At 42.7% G+C, this 11,109-nt stretch overlaps 1 long non-coding RNA gene across 2 annotated transcripts; it reads right to left on the minus strand.

Moving 5' to 3' along the window:
- Positions 1-9,503: 9,503 nt before the first annotated feature.
- On the minus strand, positions 9,504-10,738 carry LOC115561416 (uncharacterized). Of its 2 annotated transcripts, XR_003979919.1 has the most exons (3): positions 10,539-10,726; positions 10,011-10,104; positions 9,504-9,573 (listed from the first exon to the last, which is right to left on the minus strand). It is a non-coding gene; the product is annotated as an uncharacterized LOC115561416 (long non-coding RNA). The 2 variants fall into 2 exon arrangements; XR_003979918.1 differs by lacking the exon at positions 9,504-9,573 and having other exon boundaries at positions 9,814-10,104; positions 10,539-10,738.
- Between the last annotated feature and the right edge of the window lie 371 nt (positions 10,739-11,109).

Genomic DNA, 11,109 nt, shown 5'->3' on the forward strand with positions numbered 1-11,109 from the left:
GAACCAGTCAAGTGTTTGTATGAATCTCCTTAAGTGGATAAAAGGGATCACAGTATCTTGATCCCTCATGTGACGCAGGCAGTGAGGTAGCGTTTGGACCAGATGACAACGTTCTGTCCCTGGGGAGGGCTGCTGGACCCCCGCCCAGCTGGTCATGGGTAGAAGCCTGCAGGCCGAGCGGACCCCCACAGCCCATATGGTTCAATTATGGAGAGAAAACGTTGCTAAATAACTAAACAGAATAACCCCACATCAGCTCCTGCTCTGATGCCTCGGCTCTTGAGTTCTTTCATCAAAATAATTCTGTACAACTGACAGGGACAGTGTCTGTCCCTGTCTTCAAACTGACAGGGACAGACACTGTCCCTGTCAGTTTGAAGACCTTCCTAAAGTCTACCCCACTATATGCACCCATTGCACAACACTGGGCTGTCAAACATCTTACTACTATAATAGCAGGCCTGTCGCACCAGTTACTCAAGTTACTCATTTGAGCATGTGCCAAGCAGCCTGCAGCGCACACACACACACACAGCAGCGTGAACGCATACATACACTGCAGACACGCACACACACATACACGCACAAGCACACACGGTACGTCAAGACAAAGGCAGCGACACATACACGGAAGCACACACACGCACACGCACACACCGAACGTCAAGAAAAAGGCAGCGACACACTCGCCGAGCTAAGACGCTATGTTTTTAAACACAACGGCTCCGCCTTTGACACACCCACAGGTAAGAACACACACGCAAGCGCACACACCGCAGCAACACTCGCCCAGGTAAGACGTTATGTTTTTAAAATAACGCCTCCGCCATCGACACACGCGCAGGTAAGAACACACACGCACGCAGACACACCGCAGCGACACTCACCCTTAAACAAGGATCCGTTATGTTTAAAACGTTATGTTTTAAACATAACGGCTCTGCCATCGACACACGCGCAGGTAAGAACACACACACGCGCACTCACTGCAGCGACACTCGCCCAGGTAAGACGTTATGTTTTTAAACATAATTGCTCCGCCATCGACACACGCGCCCAGGTAAGAACACATACTCACACACTGCAGCGACACACTCGCCCAGGTAAGACGTTATGTTTTTAAACATAACGGCTCCGCCGTTGACAAACTCTCCCATGTAACACATTCTGTCTATAGACTGTAGAAATTGCGATAAAAGAAGGGAAGAGACAATTTCTCACCTTAACAAGCAAAGGCGGGTTGTTCATTTTTTCATATAAAAACCGTTAAATTCAAACATCCACCGACCGGCATATCAACACATAAGTGACATGACCTTATAGAGAAAGGGTGCCTATAACACAGAACGAAAACATATGTGTTTTCAATAACACAGTTTGGTGAATTATGTCTATAAAGTCCACCACAAGACTACACTTTGTTGCTCAAATGTAATATTATTCTCCTCCTTGAGCCTCCCGAAATGTCTTTATACTTTATTGCCCAAACTTAGCTCTCCTCCTTAAAGGAGAAATCCGGTGTAAAATGGATTTGGGATATGTTTCGTATGATAACGAATTGGAATGTTCGTTTTGGAGCAAAAAAACGCATGCAGACGCATTCTTCCGTTGGCTTTTTTTAGCAGATTCTATCAAAACGCTATAAACTTGGAACGATAGGACCAATGGTAGTTGCCTTGCATTTAAAAATGTCTCTGCACTTTTCAGCCCTGAATAACAGTAAAAGCTATTGATTTGCATACATAGTATACTACACTTTCCATTGAACAATTACCCCTGTTATCATAAATTGACTAATTTTATAATGTAATCAAATGCTCACACACTAGCTGCTTTCAGACACACGTGTAAGTCCTGATATTCTCCTGAGGGGCCGTATTTGTGAACAACATATCCTGACATTTGTACCCTGAAAATCTCCTGAATAATACTACCCCTGAGGTAGTATTTTCTCCGTAGGAAATGTAAACTACCTTATATTTGATTGAAGAGTAGAAAGTCTGTATTTCTCAGACCACTTGAGTGGGCATGTTGATGATCCTTCTGCATGTCAATGAGTGGCTTCCTAAATGATAATCAGCCTGTTGCCTTTTTTTCGCAGAATGGTTAAAAAATATTTAAATGTTGGCACTTCTTTTAAGAGTCATTTGTGGTGAACAAATGTTATATGTTCTTCTAACATTATAGGCAAAATGTTATTGTATTATGCACTCAGAAATTTTCTACATTATCGACATTATCGGGTTTCCACATTATTGCTATGGGATTAATTACAACTAGAGTTTGAGTGCAAAAACTCTAGTTCTACTAAACTCCTACAGGCAAGAGAGGGCTTCCAAAACATCTCGGCTCACATGTGCTCAGAGGTTGTGGGTGTGTCAGCGGGGAATAGGGGGGGTGTCCTCAGTGTGGGCGGGTGTCCTCAGTGTGGGTGGGTGTCCTCAGTGTGGGGTGTCCTCAGTGTGGGGTGTCCTCAGTGTGGGGTGTCCTCAGTGTGGGGTGTCCTCAGTGTGGGTGGGTGTCCTCAGTGTGGGTGGGTGTCCTCAGTGTGGGTGGGTGTCCTCAGTGTGGGGTGTCCTCAGTGTGGGGTGTCCTCAGTGTGGGTGGGTGTCCTCAGTGTGGGTGGGTGGGTGTCTTCAGGGTGGGGTGTCCTCAGTGTGGGTGGGGGGGTGTCCTCAGTGTGGGTGGGGGGGTGTCCTCAGTGTGGGTGGGGGGGTGTCCTCAATGTGGGGTGTCCTTAGTGTTGGTGGGGGGGTGTCCTCAATGTGGGGTGTCCTCAATGTGGGTGGGGGGGTGTCCTCAGTGTGGGGTGTCCTCAATGTGGGTGGGGGGGTGTCCTCAGTGTGGGTGGGGGGGTGTCCTCAGTGTGGGTGGGGGGGTGTCCTCAGTGTGGGGTGTCCTCAATGTGGGTTGTCCCCACTGTGTGTGGGTGTCTTCATTGTGTGTGGGTGTCCCCAGTGCGGGTGGGTGTCTTCATTGTGTGTGGGTGTCCCCAGTGCGGGTGGGTGTCTTCATTGTGTGTGGGTGTCCCCAGTGCGGGTGGGTGTCTTCATTGTGTGTGGGTGTCCCCAGTGCGGGTGGGTGTCTTCATTGTGTGTGGGTGTCCTCAGTGTGTGTGGGTGTCCCCAGTGTGGGTGGGTGCTTTAGTTGAGGGGTTTAAGACACAGAGAGTTCGCCATGATACTGTCAAGCAATGCACTGCCAGGAAAAATAAAACACAGTGCATGACTAACACAGATGTCATACATTCCCAATCAATGGAGGGGCGCCGTTGAGTGGAATATTCCACAAATCCTGTTCTGGCCCCATTCATAAGACCTTGTGCATCACTCACCGTTAAAGGAAGTAATCAGAGGCTATACTAATAATGTCCCCAATGACGTACACTGAAGTCCTGCAACAAGTTAAGACACAATAGCTGAGTCCATTTAGACAGAAAATAAGTGAATCCCAGACAACGACAGCATCTGCATCCCATTATCCACAGTTTACATTGATCCATTTCCATTGAGTAAACAACCTGCAAAACCAAAGATGAAAGGGGGACGGGAATCAAGCAAAGAGAAAGGAAAATAAGGACAAATAAGATGGATATGAAGACAGAAAGGAAGAAAAGTGGATCCATCTCCTGCCTAGAGGTCTGCTCCTGAAAGGCTAGGCTCTCACTACTGAACTCGCTCTCTGAATTTTTCCACTACTGCTCGTTAATATCCAGCAGTAGTGCTCGTTACAATCCGTCCCAAGCGTTTTGCAGCCAGACATGGAAAATACGGCCCTCATTCCAGAGAACATTCCACAGACGTCGTATGAAGGAACGAAGAGTAGGCTGAGGAGGAAGAGGAGGGGTGAGGTTAGAGGAGGAAGATGAGGGTAGAAGAAGATGAGTGGTGAGGAAGATGAGGGGTGATGTTAAAGGAGGAAGATGAGGGGTGAGGAAGATGATAGATGATGATGAGCGATGATGAAATTAGTGATAGGGAAGATGTGGGATGAGGAAGATGAGGGATGCGGTTAGAGGAGGAAGATGTGTGATGAGGAAGATGAGGGGGGCAGGTACAATGATGATCATTGTACCAAAAATGACCTATGATCTAACTAATAAAAGAAATTGCCACAAAACAATTACTTTTAGCACTTGAGACTGAAACTTAAATAAACATGATGCTCCAAGCCAACCTCATTGACCATGAGAGTAATTGTATGCTACAGTATGTTGAGAAAGGGTTAAAATGTGGTGAGGGTTCAAACTGTGCAGACTTACACAAACACATATCACAGATTATTAATTATTATTAATATTCTTATATTATAACTTTTTTCAATGTGGTATGAAAAGGTCATTAGTGCCTATCCATTTCAGATCCATTTGTACAATGGATGAGCAAATTATTTGAATTTTTTGTAAAGATGTGTGAGATCCATGGATCCAGGGAAGAAGGGGCCCACAAAGAAAGCTTTGGTAAGGGCCAGTGTTGTGCCAGATGTTTCCTTTGCCCACTGGTGTGACGGTTGGTCCCAGGCGCACACACCGCAGCGACACTCGCCCAGGTAAGACGGCATGTATTAATACATAACGGCTCAGCCATCGACACACGTGCCCAGGTACGGACACGAACGGACCCACCGCAGCGACAAACTCGCCCATGTAAGACATTATGTTTTTAATAGAGCTGTCAGTTAAACGCGTTATTAACGGCGTTAACGCAAACCAAATTTAACGGCGTTAAATTTTTTATCGCGCGATTAACGCAATTATTTTATATAAAAAAAAAAAAAAACATTTTTTTTTTTTCTTTGGCTCAAAACAAAGAAGCAGTAGCCTGACTGCTATGTTCAAATTACATTTGTTCAAAGCAGTCATTTAATTGCACTATAGGCTCTTTTTTTGTATCGTCCTGTTTTGATCAGTGTATATGCCAATGTTGTTATCAATAAAAAATAATTCGCACAAGGCAAGCCGATGCACTTCACCATGTCGATAAGATAATTAAAATGAGAAGAATTATGGGACAAAAAATCAAGGGATATTTAGCATAGAAAAATAATTTGCGATTAATCGCGATTAATTAGAGTTAACTATGACATTAATGCGATTAATCACGATTAAATATTTTAATCGCTTGACAGCTCTAGTTTTTAAACATAACGGCTCTGCCGTCTACAAATTCTCCCAGGTCAGACGTTCTGTCTATAGACTGTAGAAATTGCGATAAAAGAAGGGAAGAGACAATTTCTCCCCTTGACAAGCAACGGCAGGTCGTTCATTTTGTCATATAAAAACCGTTAAATTCAAACATCGCGCCGACTGGCTTATCAACACATAAGTGACGTGATCTTATAGAGACAGTGTCCCTATAACACAGCGAAAACCTGTCAATAACACAGTATGGTGAATTATGTCTATAAAGTCCACCACAAGACTACACTTTGGGTTTGTTTCCTCCTCGAGCCTCCCGAAATGTCTTTATACTTTATTGCTCAAACTTAACTCTCCTCCTTAAAGGAGAAATCCAGTATAAAATGGATTTGGGATATCGTTGGTATGATAAAGAGTTGGACTGTTTGTTTTGGAGCAAAAAGCCTTCAGTTGGCTTTTTTTAGCAGATTATATCAAAAACGCTATAAACTTGGAACGATAGGGGCATGTGTTATGGTAAAAACTAAATCGCTATTTTAAACCATTTAAAAGGCTAGAAGTAGCCTGACACTTCTTTGGTAGTATAATCAGGGTCTTAACATATAAAACGAGGCATTGATTACTTTGCAAGTGTACAAATTGTTTATTAAAAAGGACATTTTATGCACACAATACCATCAGTAGTTCAACGGCGACGCCATCTTGTTTTTAAGACTCGATAAGTAGATTGACGAACACAGAGGCTGTGTCCCAATTCCTAGGACGCATCCTTCGTAGACCGCGTCCTTCGAAGGATGCGGTCTACGTAGACCGCGAAGGACACTCCGAAGACCGAAGACCGAAGAAATGGGACGGTCTAGCCTACGGAGCATTTCCGGTTTACGTAACAAACCGTTACCGCCCTTTACCTTGCGTGACCCCCACGCGCTGCTCCTGTCGCCGCAACCCTGACGGTAAACAGAATTTATACCGGACAGCGCGGTGAAAAAAGAACAAATAAACCAAATAAACCAACAAAGAAACTAACAAAAATGGAGCCAGAAATTATAATTTTATTTTTTATCTTTTATCTTTTATTGGAGGAGTTGGAGAATACTCACCGCCGGAGCCGACGGGGTATATATCTTCGGCTCCGAGAAAGAGAAGACCACAGACTGGTAAAGCTGTGTTACCTTACTTTTAACCAGCAGTATTGTTAACATTATCGTGTTATATGGCTAGCGTAAATGTCATTGAACTTTGACAATATAATTACATATTTAAAATAGTCTCAACCTTACATTAATATAAAAAAATGTTTCTGTCATTAATCTGCTAAATAAAGGTTGAGTAACTTAGATTGATATATAACTATTAACTATATATATATATATTAGAGCTGTCAAGCGATTAAAATATTTAATCGTGATTAATCGCATTAATGTCATAGTTAACTCACGATTAATCGCGTTTAATCGCAAATTATTTTTCCATGCTAAATATCCCTTGATTTCTTTGTCCCATAATTCTTCTCATTTTAATTCTCTTATCAACATGGTGAAGTGCATCGGCTTGCCTTGCGCAAATGATTTTTTATTGATAACAACATTGGCATGTACTGATCAAAACAGGACGATACAAAAAAAGAGCCTATAGTGCAATTAAACGACTGCTTTGAACAAATGTCATTTGAACATAGCAGTCAGGCTACTGCTTCTTTGTTTTGAGACAAAGGAAAAAAAAATATATATATATATTTTTTTTTTAAATAAAAGAATTGCGTTAATCGCGCGATAATTTTTTTAACGCCGTTAAAATTGGTTTGCGTTAACGCCGTTAATAACGCGTTTAACTGACAGCTCTAATATATATATATATATATATATAGTGATACATAACTATTGCATAGATAGATAACGATAGATATATATATATATATTTAAGCATTATCTATCTTAACTCTCCACACTTAATATCCAGCTATTGTTCAACAGTTTTTCTTCTCATTCTTTCCCTAAACAGCCCAGACCCGTGTACTGCAGGATCAATCCAACGGTTCCTGTCCTGGACCGTTATTTTAATGGCCAGGACACCAAAATTGATTTCAGATGGGGCAGGGAGGCCCTGGCAGTGCTGCTGGACCTTCTCGGCCCGGAGCGGAGCCATGGATGGGGTGCCACCATTGAGACCCTGGTGTTTCTATTCTGGCTGGCTAGTGGGACATCATACAGGGTGGTCTCCAGAGTGTTCGGGATGCCTCGTTCCACTGTCCACCGCATCGTCCACAGGGTCACTTAGGAGGTGGTGGCCATTCGCCACAAAGTATATTTATATTTATTTTATCACAAATTTCCTCTATCTTTGACTCTTGAGTTGCTGTAACAAGTAAATGTCCTGTGTGGGATAATAAAGTTGATCTTATCCTATCCTATCTTAAGGTCATCCACCTCCCGAAGACCCCTGAAGACCTGGCGGCAGTGACCCATGGGTTTGCAGGGCTGGCAAGACACCGCGCTTTTGGGAAAGCAGCGGGAGCAATCGACGGCTGCCATGTCCGTATCAAGCCACCGAGCGGCCCTGATGGTCACTGCTACAGGAACAGGAAACTGTTTTCCTCCATAATTCTGCAGGCTGTTTGTGACCATCAGGGCCGCTTCATTGATACGTACGTTGGCTGGCCTGGGTCAGTCCATGACTCCACAGCCCACTGTATAGTTCACTCTACCCTCCTCCAGGGCACTTCATCCTTGCAGACGGCGGGTACCCTTGCCTCCAACACCCACTACCCCTCATCACTCCCTACAAGAGGCCAGTGCGAGGTGTGGGAGCCCAGCGCTTCAACTGGCATCATTCCAGGGCACGCTCCATTATAGAGCGTGCTTTTGGAATGATGAAGACCAGGTTCAGGGCCATCTTCCTGCAAGCGCTGGAGGTGCACCACACCTTCGTACCTCACGTAAGTAATCACTCAACAGGATTTTTTAGAATACTAAGAGTAAATCAAAAAACATGTATTATTTTCTCAGGAGGTATATATAATTTTTTCATTTCTTTTCTTTACCATTTCAGGTCATAACAGCATGTGCCATCCTCCACAACATCTGCCTTGGGGCCGATGACATCATGGCCCCAGAGGAGGAGGATGAGCCTGAGGAAGATGTAGAGGAGGAGGGGGGCGATGGTTTGGAGGCAGCCAGTGGTGCTCCCTGGCGGGACCAGCTGTCTGCAGAGGTGTCTGCCCTGGAGGAGGCCCCTGGAGAAAAGCTATTTCTATTTATTTAAAATGTTTTGTAGAATAGTTTTACCCGTACAAATAATTTGTGGCAAGATTTCTTTTGTCAAAATAAGGTTGTGTAGTATTTAGTATGCACTCTTATTCTTGCCCTTTTCCAAAAATATTTTAGTGACATGGCAGCCGTCGATTGAGTCAGCCCTGCAAACCCATTCGGTGCGGTGGACAGTGGCGAGAGGCATATCCAGCACACTCTGGAGACCACCCCTGGATGTCCCACTGACAGGAGAGACACCAGGGTCTTTAATGTGGCAGCCCATCCGGATCCAGCAGCACCACCAGGGGCTCCCTGCTCTGCTGAATCATTATGTTTTATAATAATTGTTGTAAATAGTCACATGAATGTTTTTTGTTGTAAATAGTTTTATTGTTTTATAAGTTTGATACAAATAAATTAGTTAATATAAAAAAGTTAATCAGGATTTTAATAGTTAAAAAAAGTAGTAAAAAATAGAAAAAAAAAGATAAATGTAGAGAAATGTATAGAGGATTAATATAAATAAATAAATAAATACATATATATAAATAAATAAATAAATAAATAAATGTAAACACGTATATATAATATAACAGAACATAAATTATTTGTCAACCAAACGCTCCAAAATTGAGAACAAACGATCCATTCTCTCCCGGCTCTCCTGTGCTCTTCTCTCCTCTGCCTCCCTATTTAGCCTCATGTACTCTTTAATTAATTGGAACATCTCTTCCTCTCTGTCCCTCTTTCTGGACCTTGGACGCCGTCTTTCCTCCTCATCCTGGTCCTCCACCTCCTGATCCACCACTGCTGTACTTGGCCCTGGTGTGTTCTCATGGATGGAGGCAATTAGGACAGGGGGGTTGGTGGAATGCCTCTGTCCCAATACCTCATCCATGAGGACAAACCAGGGCCAAGTGGCAGCAGTGGGTTTCCCACCTACCCCCTCTCCTGACCCTGGATACTTGCAATCCTAAAGCAGAGGAAATCAATCATGGCAGTTAACAACAACAGCAGTATCAAAACAAATTTCAGCAAAAGTGTTTATTAACTTGCATGGTTAAAACAAATAATGTATATTTAAAATGACCTGTACATACTTTATATATATTTTTTAAATTATCCCATTTTTTCTTTGCCTGCAGGGGAGTCACCTTCCCCTGCAGGCCTATTTTCTCCAGAATTGTCCTAAACACAGAGACATTATTAATCAGAGAAAACAAGAGACACATTTATCAATCATGTTAATAGCCCATGTTGACAATAGGCCATTTATAATATATACATTTGACCATCTTGTAAAGGTTACATTTAAATTAGCCCTCATCCTATATGAAGCCCATAATAATAAGACAACCAGTAGAAGTCAAAACACCCTTTTCTTTTTGTGTTTTTCTAGTGCTGTCTAGTACTGATGCGAGCTGTGACTTTTTTGTCTTTCTTTCTTTAATAACCCAAAATAGGACATCGTAGTAAACGATTTCTGGGGATGTTGTATCCGTCCTGCTATTTAATGAGGGCTAATTTAACTAACCTTTACAAGATGGTCAAATTTAGATATATAAATGGCCTATAATAATTTTTATAAACTAACTTACGACATAAATAAACGATTGTTTCCTTACCCCCAAGCCACACTCGCAGAATGTTCCACCCCGGTGAAGAGCTCGTCATTCTCCCCCCTCAGTTTGATAAATTGAGCAGTATGCTGCTGGCTCCCTAAAGCAAAATCAAATGTTAGAATTAGTTTTACTACACTAACAAACAAAAGCAGCTTAAATAGCAAAATAACCAAGTTAGCTGCGTAATCAATCCCAACGTCTCTAACGTTAGGGTCTGGAAACCAGGGTCCACAACCTGTGTTCGCGTTGGTCCAGTTATCTAACGTTACAGAATAGCAAATTATCTATATAATCGCCCCAATTTCGGTAAATATAACCATTTTGACCTCTTAAATGTGAAACTATAGGGCTTAACGGGTGTTCTAGATTACCGTTACAGCGTCACTAACTGTAACGTTACCTTACTTATATTGCCTATTACTTTAATGAAATAAGTTTTAAGGATAACTTATTTGTGTTTTTAACGATACAAATTAGTATTTTAACATTTGTATCGTAAAATAATCGAGTGACTGGAAACCAAATACTTACATTTAAATGCAAAACTCAAATCTACATTCTCCGCCATTGTTTCTTATTGTTTTGATTGAATGCGCAATGAATCTTGGGAGGGATACGTTGGGCCGTGAAGGATCTTGGGATACGTTGGGCCGTGAAGGATACAGCCGATGCATCCTTCAAATCCGGGAAAAGAAGGCTGCATTCGTAGGACGCATTTGAAGGACCCTTGGAATTGGGACAGCACTTGGCGCGTCGCTGTGACGCAATCGGCGTCGACGCATCCTTCGAATGCAGCCTTCGAAGGATGCGTCCTAGGAATTGGGACACAGCCAGTAGTCGGGGAGCCAAAGTCTCAAAAGCTCAATAAAATGGGTTGAACCTGACATGGTCTGCCATACTTTTTATTTGTGCTTTTTCTGTAAACTTTGACCCTAAGAACCAATAATTGGAGGGTCTGCTCTGGCGGAAATATCGCGAAAAAAAGATGTGGCCATTTTATTGCATAAACCCTATATTTTTTATCAGAAAAATTAGAAAAAAAAGTTTCCCTCAACTCCTCAGTGGGTTGGGTAGGCTGTCAATAAATGCATTCCAGATACAC

The sequence above is a fragment of the Gadus morhua genome, chromosome 16 (assembly GCF_902167405.1).
Source record: "Gadus morhua chromosome 16, gadMor3.0, whole genome shotgun sequence".
Lineage (NCBI taxonomy): Eukaryota > Metazoa > Chordata > Actinopteri > Gadiformes > Gadidae > Gadus > Gadus morhua.